General features: G+C 33.4%; 1 long non-coding RNA gene across 1 annotated transcript in view; it reads right to left on the reverse strand.

Moving 5' to 3' along the window:
- LOC138857435 (uncharacterized) overlaps window positions 1-13129 on the reverse strand; it is a 73214-nt gene that overhangs the window by 47180 nt on the left and 12905 nt on the right. The gene's annotated exons all lie outside the window — the stretch shown is intronic.

Below are 13129 nucleotides of genomic sequence, written 5' to 3' on the forward strand. Positions count from 1 at the left end.
ACTGAGGCTGCGATCGAAGAGAGACTATCGTGTGGAGTTCAATTGCCACAACCAACGGTTCGATGAAATCGGAATTGACCAAGTTTTATCCATCGAAGGGATTATTTCGTTAATGCAAAAAAAAAAAAAAAAAAAAAGACCTAGAGCATATATCACTACGCTTCCACGCTACCTTTCGCCGTACCTAAAAAAATGGAGAAAATTCAAAGCTCAAAAAGCAGTCGTGGGAACGACAACCGCTACTATGATACCGGCATTGAGCTGGATTTTAAAGGGAAAGTGTTGTTTTAAGCGATCTACAAAAACGTTAAAGGTATATGGCTATACCTGCCTGGATATTGCACTTCAACGATACTTTACCCAACCAAAATGTTGAAGGTGTGCTAATTCGATGCTCCGTCGCTTTAATTTCTCTTTATGGTTGTAAATGCCGACACCAGCACTAAATTGGCTTAAATATCATTACCTACTTGCCAGTAACTTTATATGGCCTCCCCCAAAAACCACTATTTCTCGGCCGCTACTTATACAAACAAGCTTTAGATGAATGGTTGGCGAATTGGCATGGTAAGCGCACATTTGCGCACATTTGCGCAAAGAAAAGGCATGTAGGCCGCAACAGATTGGATGCAGGTAACAAAGCCGCAGCTGCAGTGGTGGCACTTCCTGCCATGACAACGGCAGATGTGACTTGAAAATCGCAACGACTGTCAAGCGACAGTAAAGACAAATGGACAGACGTACAATGAGTGTTGTACAATGCAAAAAGCTGTGCGTCGGTTAGGTAGGCGGGCAAGTGCCGCGAGTAGCTGGACTTTTGCATGACAATTACCTGCTACAATTACTGAGATTCACACAGCGAATAGTAGTGTGGTCAATGCTGTCAAAGTAACTGTAGCTGCTAGAGTGTGACAAAAAAGTGCACGAAATGGCTGTACGATTAGAAATCGAAAATAGCTTTGACAAGAACTAAAAGACAGCCGAGTCGAAGGTTGCAGGCAGTTACTGTGGCAGTGGCTTTTGTGGTTTAACTCAAGAAGTAATATGAGTAAACGAGTATTGGCTGACAGTTGGGAGAGAATGCAAGCGCTTAGAGTGAATGCAAAATTGCACACAAACATGAAAAGCACAGCGGTGCATTTCTACATATTTTGTAGAAATGGAAGCTGCTGGTCTAGGATATCACTGTTTCGTTCGCAGGTTCTACTTTAAAAGAAAAAGAGACACGAGAGATAGCGTGGGAAGAGAAAATGAATAATACGTGTAAGAAACCTGACTTAAAAGAAATTTTACAAAAAAGTGTGTTGGTGATTATATGAGTCTGATTTATTTTCATGAATTTCAAATGGTGAATAATTGATAAGCGAGCGTAATATCTCTATATTAACGACCAACTGCCGATCAAATCTAACCTCAAACAAGATAAAACGTTCACTTCGGCTGCAACGAAGTTACTACCACAATGCTACAGGTGCATTTATTGTAGCATTTAAGGGTATAAACATATCTTCATCTTGTTTTTGAGCAGTCAGTTTGTATGGCAGTTATATGCTATAGTGGTCCTATTTAAAAAATTTTTTTGGATATTGTAGACTTGTCTTAAAAAATAATCTATGCTGAATTTTGTGAAGATATCACGTCAAATAAAAAAGTTTTCCATACAAGAACTTGATTTTGAGCGTTCTGTTTGTATGGCAGCTATATGTTTTAGTGGTCCGATAACGGCGATTCCGACAAATGAGCAGCATCTTGAGGTGAAAAGAAGCTGCGCAAGTTTACAGAACGATATCTCAAAAACTGAGGCATTAGTTTGCGTATATACGGAAAGACGGCAAATCAAGAGAATTAGCACATATATATGTACACTCGTTAGTTTGTAAGGCGTACCTCTTGATTTTTTATATTTCAAACACTATTTGATAAGCCTAAAACAAAATAAAATGTAACATTGCTTATTCGAAAACTATTTTCTTCGCCTAAATTCCATTGCGGGCTTCATACAATTACAAGTTACTCATACGCATCATCGCACCAACCACTGCCTGTCTGCATGTTGCTTATACGCACCGTCATACACGCGCTCTATGCAAATTTCGTCGCATTTAAAATATTTTTAATCACTCTGCAAGTTTACAGTTATCATTTAAATAATGACAAAAGTGCAAATTGAATTATGCAAACAACTGTATTGTCGCTGCCAGCAAATGCACAAACTGTTAAGAGCTTATAGCAAAGCACGCGAAATGCACTGCATGCAAACTATTTTGACAGTTGCTTAAATTTGCATGCCAAATTGACTTGCCCTTCAACTTTGAGAAGTTTTCGAATTACGCTGCACATTTTTAGTGCGCAAATCACAAACAAACTTAATTTTGTTGCCAGCTGAATTAACAAGTGTGCAAAGTGTGCACCTATTTGCATGAGTGTTGGAATTTGGAGTCAAAAGTTAAGTGGCGCGAGCTTGTTGCGACTTGATAAATAAAAGTTATTCGCGAAATTTGTGAAGACAATTAAATTTATATGGTAATACAAGACGCGTGCTGATAAGCTTTGGAGCCTTAAAGTCTCCAGCATTTTTCTGTATGCTTTAAATGTTTGACAAGTTTTTTTCTCGCTCGAAGAGTTTTAATGCATCGTCGAGCGTCAATTTCAACTTATAGCGTCATTTAGTAACCTATTACGCGACCATTCAATTGTGGTAACGCCATTCGTGTATACATTTTTGCTTGCCACTTAGGCTTTGTGGATGTTAAAGGAGATCCGTCCCAGAATCCATTATAGTACTTGTAAGGGTAAAACTAGACTGGCCCAGGTATAATAATCTATTGATTTTTTCTTCACGGCTATTCACACGGAACAGGCTATCTATGTCTCTCAGTTGTAATAAATTCAAAAGTGACGACTCAAATAGCTCCACACATTTAAATACAAAGTCTTTACATATCTTACTTCATGCTTTGGGTACAGTTGAAGCTTTGTACTAAGAGTAACTAGAGCTTAACTTAGCTAACTCTGATGACAGAATTACGTAACTCTACACTGTTTGCAAGACTCTTTTTAAATTCGGATATGCGGACAAAAATAAGAAGAACGTTCCATTATAATAACTATTTCCACGAGTTGACAATCCTCTACTGAATTTTAATTCGTACCTATTGGGGTTACACACATCCGTTGGAACGCATCAAACAGCAAGTGAATCAGAAAAATGAAGGACGAAGTGCATTTTGTGGGACGTTAACAGTTGAAGAGTAAAAGAGAGAGAAGGATAATTCGGCGATATTAATAAATATATTTTAAATAATATATATATTATAGATTTATATTTTTCCTTAAGTTACTTAATGCGTTTTTAATGTGGAACACCCTATGAAAACCGCAGCAAAAATACTAAGCGACGAAAAAAATTATTTGAAAAATTCACTAAACGAAAAATTCTACCTATACCTTTGAAGAAAAAGCAGAAAAGAGTTAAACAAAAAATACGTAACAAAGTAGTGCAACAAAAGCAAAAAAAATAATAATTAAAATATAATCAAAGAAAAAATGTTATATTGAAAACCAAAAAAGGGTAAAATAAGAAGCGACAATATAAAATGCCCGAGCCAGATTTCGTTTATATCGAAGCACTCACTTGCGAACGGCCAACCAACAGCATACCTAAAATTTGCATCACATCTTCGTATTTAATTTTTTTATTTTTGCTTTTTTTTGTGCGTCTCCTACGTTTGCTTCGATTTCAACTATTTTCGTACACATGTTCAGCGCCTGTTTGTACTTTTTCCACTTGAAGGCAGTTCGGAAAAAGCATTTACGCTTGATTGGCATTAAAGCTTTAACTCCACTGTGCACTGCCTTTGCTTGCAGTTGACTGTTTGGCTTTTCAGCAGCAGGCACCACGAGCTCCCAAGACGCAGCCATTAGTGTGAAATTGCTTACTTGTAAGCAGCTGGGTCTTAGGAGGCGGAAAAACAAATAAGTAATTGCAAACAAATAGAAGTAGCGGTAAAAGTTTCACAACGAAAGAGTATACAAATAGAAAGGCGAAGTAAATTTGAGCGGAAGGAAAAAATATGCCTATCAACTACTGACAGAAAAAAAATAAAACTTGCGAAAAATTAGTAAACATGGAATGAAAATAAGACTACGATCAAATTGATGAACTCCAATCTCCATACAAATAGAGATCATGAAGGCTTTCTTCGTTCTACAAGCGGAAGTTCTGCAAATGTTAAAACTCACTCTAAAAGTGAAACGAAAAGGATTTACAGGACGAGCAATAACAAAGTAAAGACTAAAAAGCTCGATAAAGTTCATGAAAGCTTTGTCCGTCCTACAGGCAGAAGCTCCGAAATTGTTAAAACTCACCCTAAAAGTGAAATGGAAAGGACTTACAGAACGATCAATACCAAAGTAAAGATCAAAAAGCTCTAAAGCTCTATGCGAGTAGAGTTCATGAAAGTTTTCTCTGTTTCAGAAGCAGAAGCTCTGAAATTGTTAAAGTTGTCTCTATAAATGAAATGGAAACGACGATCCCTACCAAATTAAAGACCAAAAAGCTACATACAAGTAAAGTTTATGAAAGCTTTCTCGGCAGACGCTTTGAAATTGTCAAAAATTTTTCTGTGCGTGAGAATTTATCATGCGACCTATAGCAAAGCATATATCGAAAAGCTTTTTGTTGTTTGGACAGTGGTGCTTATGGAACACTAAAGCTGCTATCTTTTAAAAAATCAAAATACCGCATTTAATTCTTGAACTGCGTCGACTTTGAGGGCATTGAAAAAAATATCTTCTTGAACTCGTACATAGCTGAAGGTAGATTACTGGCTTTGTAAGTAACTGAAACTTGTATAACCACGAATAATTTAAAAAGCTACAAAGAATCGTGACTTTAAAATTTGTTTTCTACGCTGCAGCATAAATATTGTCGTATAGAACCAAAGCAACGAACACATGTCTCATCAAAATTTGTCCACCACAGCAAGTGTGAATATAAATATAAATTTTTTATTATTTTTGCGCCTAAAAGCTGACTTTGACTTGCTAGTGAGCTTTGGCGCACAACAATGAAAGCACTTCAAGGCATTTAACTGTCATAAAACGCGCACCGTGACAGTCTTAACAAAGCAGGAAGCGCAAAAAAAGTCGGTGTTGCAGGAACTGCGAGAAAATTCAACGGCATATTTGGAAATCAAAATATTTCCACGACCTACATATGTGTGTGTGTGTGATTAAATCACGTACGCGAATAGTGTAGCAGCAACCGCCAGCGCATCAACAGAAATTGCTTCATTGTTGTTATCGAAATTGTTACTCAGCGCAGAAGAAAAGAAGAAAGGAATAAAAAAAAGTGTAAAATCAGGCAAGTTGAAGAAAATGCATACATTACAGGATACTATGTGCCAAAACACGAATTTTTCGAAAATGCATGTATATCACTTGCTTGCCGTATTTTTTTTTTTTTTGGCTGTAGTTTCTTTTCCACAGCGTTAAGCGCTTGATTTGTTTTTATGTTTACGAAAATTTTATAGTTGTTGAAATTACTGTTGCTTCAACTCTGTGAATGGATTTGTTTACTTTATGCACACATACAAACATATGTACACATATACATCTATAGTTACATACACACATATATACGAAATTTATTTTATTTTCTCTCTACAGCATATTTTTATGATTTTCGCCTGTTGCTTATGCGTTTCTTTCTTCGTTGTCAGCCACACTTCCTACTCACTTTGATTTGGGTCGTTCGCCTCTTTATATTTAGTGATATGTTAGTATTGCGTTCCTTTGCTATAAAATAAAAAAGTTACGCCGTCAATTGCAAGCAGCAATTTGTCGCAATTTTTATTTTGACGAATTTCCTTTTCAGCGAATTTCTTGTGCTTTATTAACAATGAAATAAATTATTTTGCACATACACTTCGCTACAAATTGCTGAAATATATAAGCTGATATTTTCGTATTATATTTCGCACAAACAAGTCAGTAGAAAAACGATAAATGTGAAATTGAAATGAGTAATAAATTGAAAAATACGCAAAAATCAAGAAAATCAAGAAAAACAAGAAAAAAGCAAAGATATATCAGCTTTCAACGCACAGTCTAACAGAAAGTTATGGAACCACTGATTTCACAGTAACATATAACCATTTGCAAGTCAGAAAAAAACGTGTTTTTTCGTGAATTTTTTCTTTAACTTATTTTTGGAAGAGCCATTTTATCTAATAAATAAATAAAAATAATGTACATTTATAGGATGTAATGTACTTCAAAAATCGGCGATTCATTTTGAAAAATTTTGTATTTATTTGAATCCGCAATCGTTCTCTTGGAGCGTCTTCAAAAAATATATCTGGCAGTGGGTAAAAGTTTTCTGCTTAAAAATATCTCATAACCAAAACCAAAAAAAAAATTCCGATATATGGAAACCGGTAATGATCGAATAACTAATCAAAATTTGTTTTTTTTGATAAAATGGCGGCTTCCCAAAAAAGTAGTTTTTGAAGAAAAAATTTACACTACAAAGTGTCTTAAAAAATCAAAATTATTAACAAAAATCGCATACCTTCGATCATTACCTGAGAAATAATAATAGTCGTAAGAAGATCGTGTGAAAATTTCTGGTCCATCGGTGCTGCCGTTTCGGAGAAATCTTAGCTACGCTGAAAATAGTGTTTCGTGAAAACTTTTTTTTAAAGCTTTAGAAGCCGTTTTTACTAAGATAAAAAAATTTTTTGCAAATACGTTCTTATCTCCGAAATTTTTTGACGAATAAACTTAAAATTTTCGGAATATATTCTCAAATATATATACAATATATCCGATATATAAGCAAAAAAAAAATTTTTTTTTGAAATTCACAAGTGTATAAATATATATCCAATATATATCGGATATAAGCAAAAAAAAAACGATTTTTTTTACTTCCCAAGTGCGACAACCCCCCTAATACGACAACCCGAAACCACACAAGCAACATATAGAGGATGTTCCGAATATTTCATGAAATATGATATAAGCTGCAGAAAAGCCGACGCAGGCAACGCAAAAACTGCCTGAAGAAAGGAGCGCATGTGAAAGGTTTCTTATTTATTCCTTACATAATCTGATAAAATGGTGTTAGTACAGTTAGTGGCGCGTAAGAGCTAAACTTGCTCGTCAAGCGACCCGTATATGAAATGCATAGTTCATAAACCGTTTGAGAATTGCAAACGTACAGAGTGAAGTGAACGAAATAAGGCGCAAAAAATATTAGACACCTAAAATTATGCTATTTTTATGAAAATATAAGCACAATATGTATTTAAAGAGACAATAAGAGCTACTAAATACAGTCAACATTGGTGCGATAAATATAATAATAGCTTGCTACTATGCTTACAAATATAATATAACAATATTGGCGTAAAGTGCGGTTCGCTTAAATAATAAACTCCGCCTTAACGATGCTATCAGTTCACACCACAAGTAAATAATATGATAATTAAATTGACATTTCGAGCAGTGGTTGTGGCTGTGGCTGTGGCTGTTTAATCGTAGAGTAAATATTATTCTAATACCGTAACATAATTACATTACTTGAAGTGAATTACTTACTGAGTAGCAAAGCAAACAAATTGTGTGCGTTCGGCGCTAACCAAACTGATAGCTTTAACGGTAACTTTAATTAAGTAAGTATGCTACATAAATTAAAATTTTAATGAAGCTTGCAACATAACAAACTTCTTGAGAGCAACACTTCCGAAACACGCAGTACGGTTAATTACCTAAACGATTATTACAATAGTTATCTAGAAAGAAAATTTTTCGTGCAACTAAAGACGAGCGGTAGTGCTGCATTAGCATATACCGGCATAAATATGTATATATTCACAATTTAAGAGGATACAAGCGAATCTATAGAGTATGTGTCTGCATGTATATATGTAAATATATTTATATTTACACTGTTGGCAGTCTCTTCTAACACTACAGAGTTTTAAATATTTCCAATATCGTGAATTATTCATTTACTAATATTCAAGCAAGCAAGTGCGCCTTGGCATATGCAATGTTGTTACCTGTACTGCTAACTTTGTCGTTTGCTTTTGCTTGAGTATGTGCGTGTGTGCGTGTGTGTGAATAAAATATGCTTAACTGACATTAAAGCGCTTTAAAGGCATGCCTTTTGTTTTCCGACTTTACCACTGCGCGCCTCTGCTTGTATTTATTGTTATGTATATGTCGGTATTTGTATTGCGGCAACAAGAACATATTTGTTAAAGCTCTGCAAATTTATACACATATAACTACATATGTTAACGCCAGATACCATCCGGGCCAAAGAATTGCCGTATGACAACAACAACAATGATTTATATATGTATATTTGATATTTTGCATGATTGGCTCAATGTCAGCAGCGCACGCTGACGATGGCCCGTAGGCAAGCCAAATGGTGATGAGAGATTAAACTAAAAATTGTCATAAATGTCATTTTGGAAAAAATCGATTTCTATTGATGCAATATGAAAAATATCGTTGCATTAAAATATCGACTAAAAATTAGTACTGAAAAATATCGACTGAAAATATATAGACCTTGGTGGATTTTGACTTATTTTCCGTCGATATAAAAATATACAATATTATATATTGAAATGAGATAAAAAACTAAAAATTAATTGGTTAAAAATATTATATTAATTTATAATTTTTTAAATTTATCGCGTAATATATTAACCGAAAATATTGATAAAAGCTATTTCGGCAACTAAAAGTTCCAGAAATATCAGTGATCGCTGTTATTGACGATTACAATAACTATCGATTAATAATAATAAAAATCGTTCAATCACACTGTTATTTATAAATATCTTTAATTATTTATCAGTAATCACTTTTATCTACGATTGAAAAATAATTATCGATTAATGATAATAGATATCTTTAAGCCACATCATTATTTAAAAATATTTTGAAATATTTATTAGCCAGCCAGATGGATTTTGACTCATTTTCCAGCGTTATAAAATAATATCTATAATTTGAGTTTAAATTAGACAAAAAGTAAAAAATTAATTGCTGAAAAAATTTATTTTAATTAATCATTTTTTTAAATTTATCGCATAAAATATTATTACAAAATATTAGTAAAAGCTACTACGGTATCTAGAACTTCCAGAAATATTAGTGAACGCTGTTATCGACGATTACAATAACTATCGAATAATAATAATATAAATCGATCAGCCACATTGTTATTAATTAATATATGAAAATATTTATTGATGATCGCTTTTATCGACGTCTTCAACGTAAGTATCGATTAATGATAATAAAAATTAATTAGCCACATCATTAATTATAAATATTTATCAGTGAGTGCTTTTATCGATGCTTTAAAAATAACTATCCATTAATGATAATAGTAATCGATCAACGACAATATTTATAAATTTTTTTAAACATCTATCAATGACGACAGTTATCGATGCTTTCTTAATACCTATTTAATTTAATGATAATGAGTTTAATGATAATAGTAATCGACCACACTATTATCTCGAAATATTTTGAATCATATTAAGTATCAAAAATATTATTTTCAAGCTATAGAACTTTTTTTTGCATGAAAGATTCTAACTTTATATATACGAAATATTTTTTTTTTAATTTGGTTTTCATTTAAAAGTAAATTATTAAGTATAGTTTAAAAAGTAGTAAAAATGTAAGTCAAATCTTGTTGCTTTCTTGGAAATAATAACAGCTTGCAAGAATCTTACGATTCTGCGAATTTTAAAAGAATAGATAAATCGATTTTTCCACCGATTATTTTCCAATATTTTACCATGAAATATAAGTATAAAATCATTCGATTTTTTAGCCAGTTTAATCGTTTCTGAAAGCATGATTAATGATATTCAATGTAATCGATATACTAAAAGCAAGATCGGCATCTCGGTCTTGTAAAAATCTCGAAAATTCAATTACTACTTTTTAGAAAGACGGGCAACTCTCATATTACCATATTTGTAAAATTATTAACCGAGAGAAAAATTTATATATATATTTTACAAATATCATAAGCACAAAATTGAACTTTTGTGTAAACTGTCTTTTTCCTAAATTCTTTTCGTTGGCTTAAGTTTTCTCTAAGGGGCAGCTCAGCGTCTCATATGCCTTCGGTTGTACTTGTAGTTACAGCGCTCGTCTGTTTGCCATGTCAATCATTTGCTGTGCGTACACATTGTTTACACACATACATATTTACACAGTCGTTAGACTTTACATATGTATATATGTACACTATGTAAATTTACAAATAACTATGTCTGTATATGTGTAAGGAAGAGCAGTTTACGAGGCGTTTGTTTAATGTAATATAATCTGTCAATAAAATATAAAGTGCCATAATATGGAAATATATTCACGGCATTAAATCGAATAAACACGTCGCATTGGCAATGCAAAAAATTACGTGTAATGAAAATTATGTAAGTATTCAATCAAAAAATTTCGTGATTGAAACATTTTTAACATTTTCGTATTCTGTGCTAATGAAAAACACATTTTGGTAGCACGTGTTTGTGGGCGACTAACTATGAGTAGCATAGTACCTAAGGGTGTATATACGCGAGCTTGTCCTTCAATTTGTGAGATATCCATCTGAAATTATCACACATCCTTTTCTCCCCAAGTAGTTTCGTCGATATCTGAACACTATAGCATATAGCTCTCACACAAATTGACCGTTCAAAATCAAGCTCTTGCATGGAAACCTTCGCATCGCTACATCATATAGCTTCCAAACAAATAATAAATAATATTTGAAGCTTTATTCAATTACAAACTATTTAATTTCATAAAACTCATTATTTACATAAATTTCCCCCTATAAATTATTATCTCTATGACATCTTGACGACAAAATGCAGTTGCACTTAAATAGCCAAGGGTTGCTATGATATGCGGCAAGTCAAGAACAAACTAGCGCTGCCACAAAAAGCGGCACAAAGCTCTAAAAGTAGATAACAATTGTCTGTGACTGCCTTGAAAAAATAATGAAAGGTCGCCGAGAAAATTGCACCCACCTCAGGGACAAAACGATTTTGCGCCTAAATTAACAACAAGGTAATCACTAAATATACTAAGCATATCACACTGACACCGTTATGTATTTATGTGTAATTAGTGTGCAAATATAGCAAGCTATACAATATAAGCATCATACCTTTTTAAATTCATATACATTACAGCAACTATTTTAGCAACAAGTTAAATGCAAGAAATGTACGCATAATGCAAGAGTTCATTGAAAAATAAATAAAAAATTCGCCGTAAAAATCAAAAATACAAACTAAATAGTGAATTTAAAAATACAGAAAATTACTCTTTTTCCAACTGAATATGAGTAGATAGCTGCTTACAGTAAGCATGGCATTCGTATAAACCGCTGTATTGTCAGTGAAAAAATTCAAAGCATACTTTTAGGGCTTACTATTCAAATGAAAACAAACGGAAGCACACACACACACATGTGCGGAAATGAAAATATTTAATATTTTAATGAAAAGAGAATTTCTGATTAAAAGAAAAATAAAATAAAGATCATCATCAAACTATAAATAACCATATATATGTATACTTGTAAGTACGCAGCTGATGAACTTTATATATAGTATATTTTTATTGCAGGATTTTAATTTTGTTTTCAAAACGCGAAGCATTCATGAAATAGGTTTATCTCCTTCTACGATCGAATCCGAGCATCTAGGAAGAAAAATCTTCAGAGTCGAGTTCGAACTCGATTGAATTGATGTGATGTCATGTGGTGATGTAAAGTAATTGCTGAAGCAGGGCTACAGGCCGCTGACTCTATATAAGAAACACTGCCAGGGTGGGTGACTAGTAACCAAGTGACTTAGTTGGGTTGATGTGACGTCATGTGGTGATGTGAAGTAATTGGTACAGCACACTGGCTCTTTATAAGAAAAACTATCAGGATGGGTGGCTAATAGCCATGTGACTTAGTTAAGATGATATGATGTGTAGTGGTGATGTAAAGTAATTGGTAGCGCAGGGCTACAGTATGTTGGCTGTATATAAGTAGGGCTGCTAGGGTGGCTGGCTAGTAACCATGTGACTTAGTTGAGTTAATGTGATGTCAAATAGTGATATAAAGTAATGGGTGACACAGAGCTACAGCCTGCTGGCTCTGTAATAGTAGCGCTGGCTAGTAATCTTGTGATTTAGTTGAGTTGATGTGATATGAAATAAATTGAGGTAGCTGGATGGTGGCAATGGGATCCGTTTAGTTTGATGTGATGTAAATTAGTGATGGGTTGCAATTCGAATTGTGGTATGGCAGAGAGGAGCAAGGAATGCATCATCGGATATAAAGCACAACTTACAAAGAAACCAGCATATTGCTTTCAAGGCAAGAATAAGAGACTTTAAAAACATGAACTCAACTTAAAATTGAACTTGGCTGATCTATATAATTGTTTATAAATATATTTGAATATTCTAAAGGGTCTTGAAGTCAATATATGTTTCTGAAGCAACATCACATATTGAAATGTCAAGACAAAAAAAAATATATAGAAACTAGATAATCTCTTGGTAGCAAGAAGAGGAGGCGAAGAACCGCTATTTTAGACAGTAGCCACAAGTACCTCTTGTTGGAAAAAAGTATCAGAGTTGAGCTACAAGTTGTTTGTACCATATATTTTTTTGATTTGTTATAGTAAGGTACATACATATTGCTAAGGCTAAAAAAAAGGAAGGTAGCCTCTCAGCAGAAAAAGGCGCTGCAGCAGATAACTTTTATATCGACAGCCACTTGAAGCGCTCCTAATAGGTAATAGAAAAATAATTCTGCTGAAACAATTTTTTTTTGTGAAAATTTACTGTTTATAATTTGCCGTTACGATATTAAAAATTTGTTTCGCAGCTTTACTTTTTAACTTCAAACTTGGGCACCCTGTATATTTTTTTTAAACAAATTCACTATTTATATTTCGCTGTTACGGTTAATTATTTTATTTCCCCATCTAAACTTTTTCACTCCAAATTTTTGCACCCTGTATATTTTTTTGAAAATTTACTGGTTATAATTTGACATTACGATTAAAAAAAT

This window comes from Bactrocera oleae, chromosome 5, assembly GCF_042242935.1.
Source record: "Bactrocera oleae isolate idBacOlea1 chromosome 5, idBacOlea1, whole genome shotgun sequence".
In the NCBI taxonomy this organism is placed as follows: domain Eukaryota; kingdom Metazoa; phylum Arthropoda; class Insecta; order Diptera; family Tephritidae; genus Bactrocera; species Bactrocera oleae.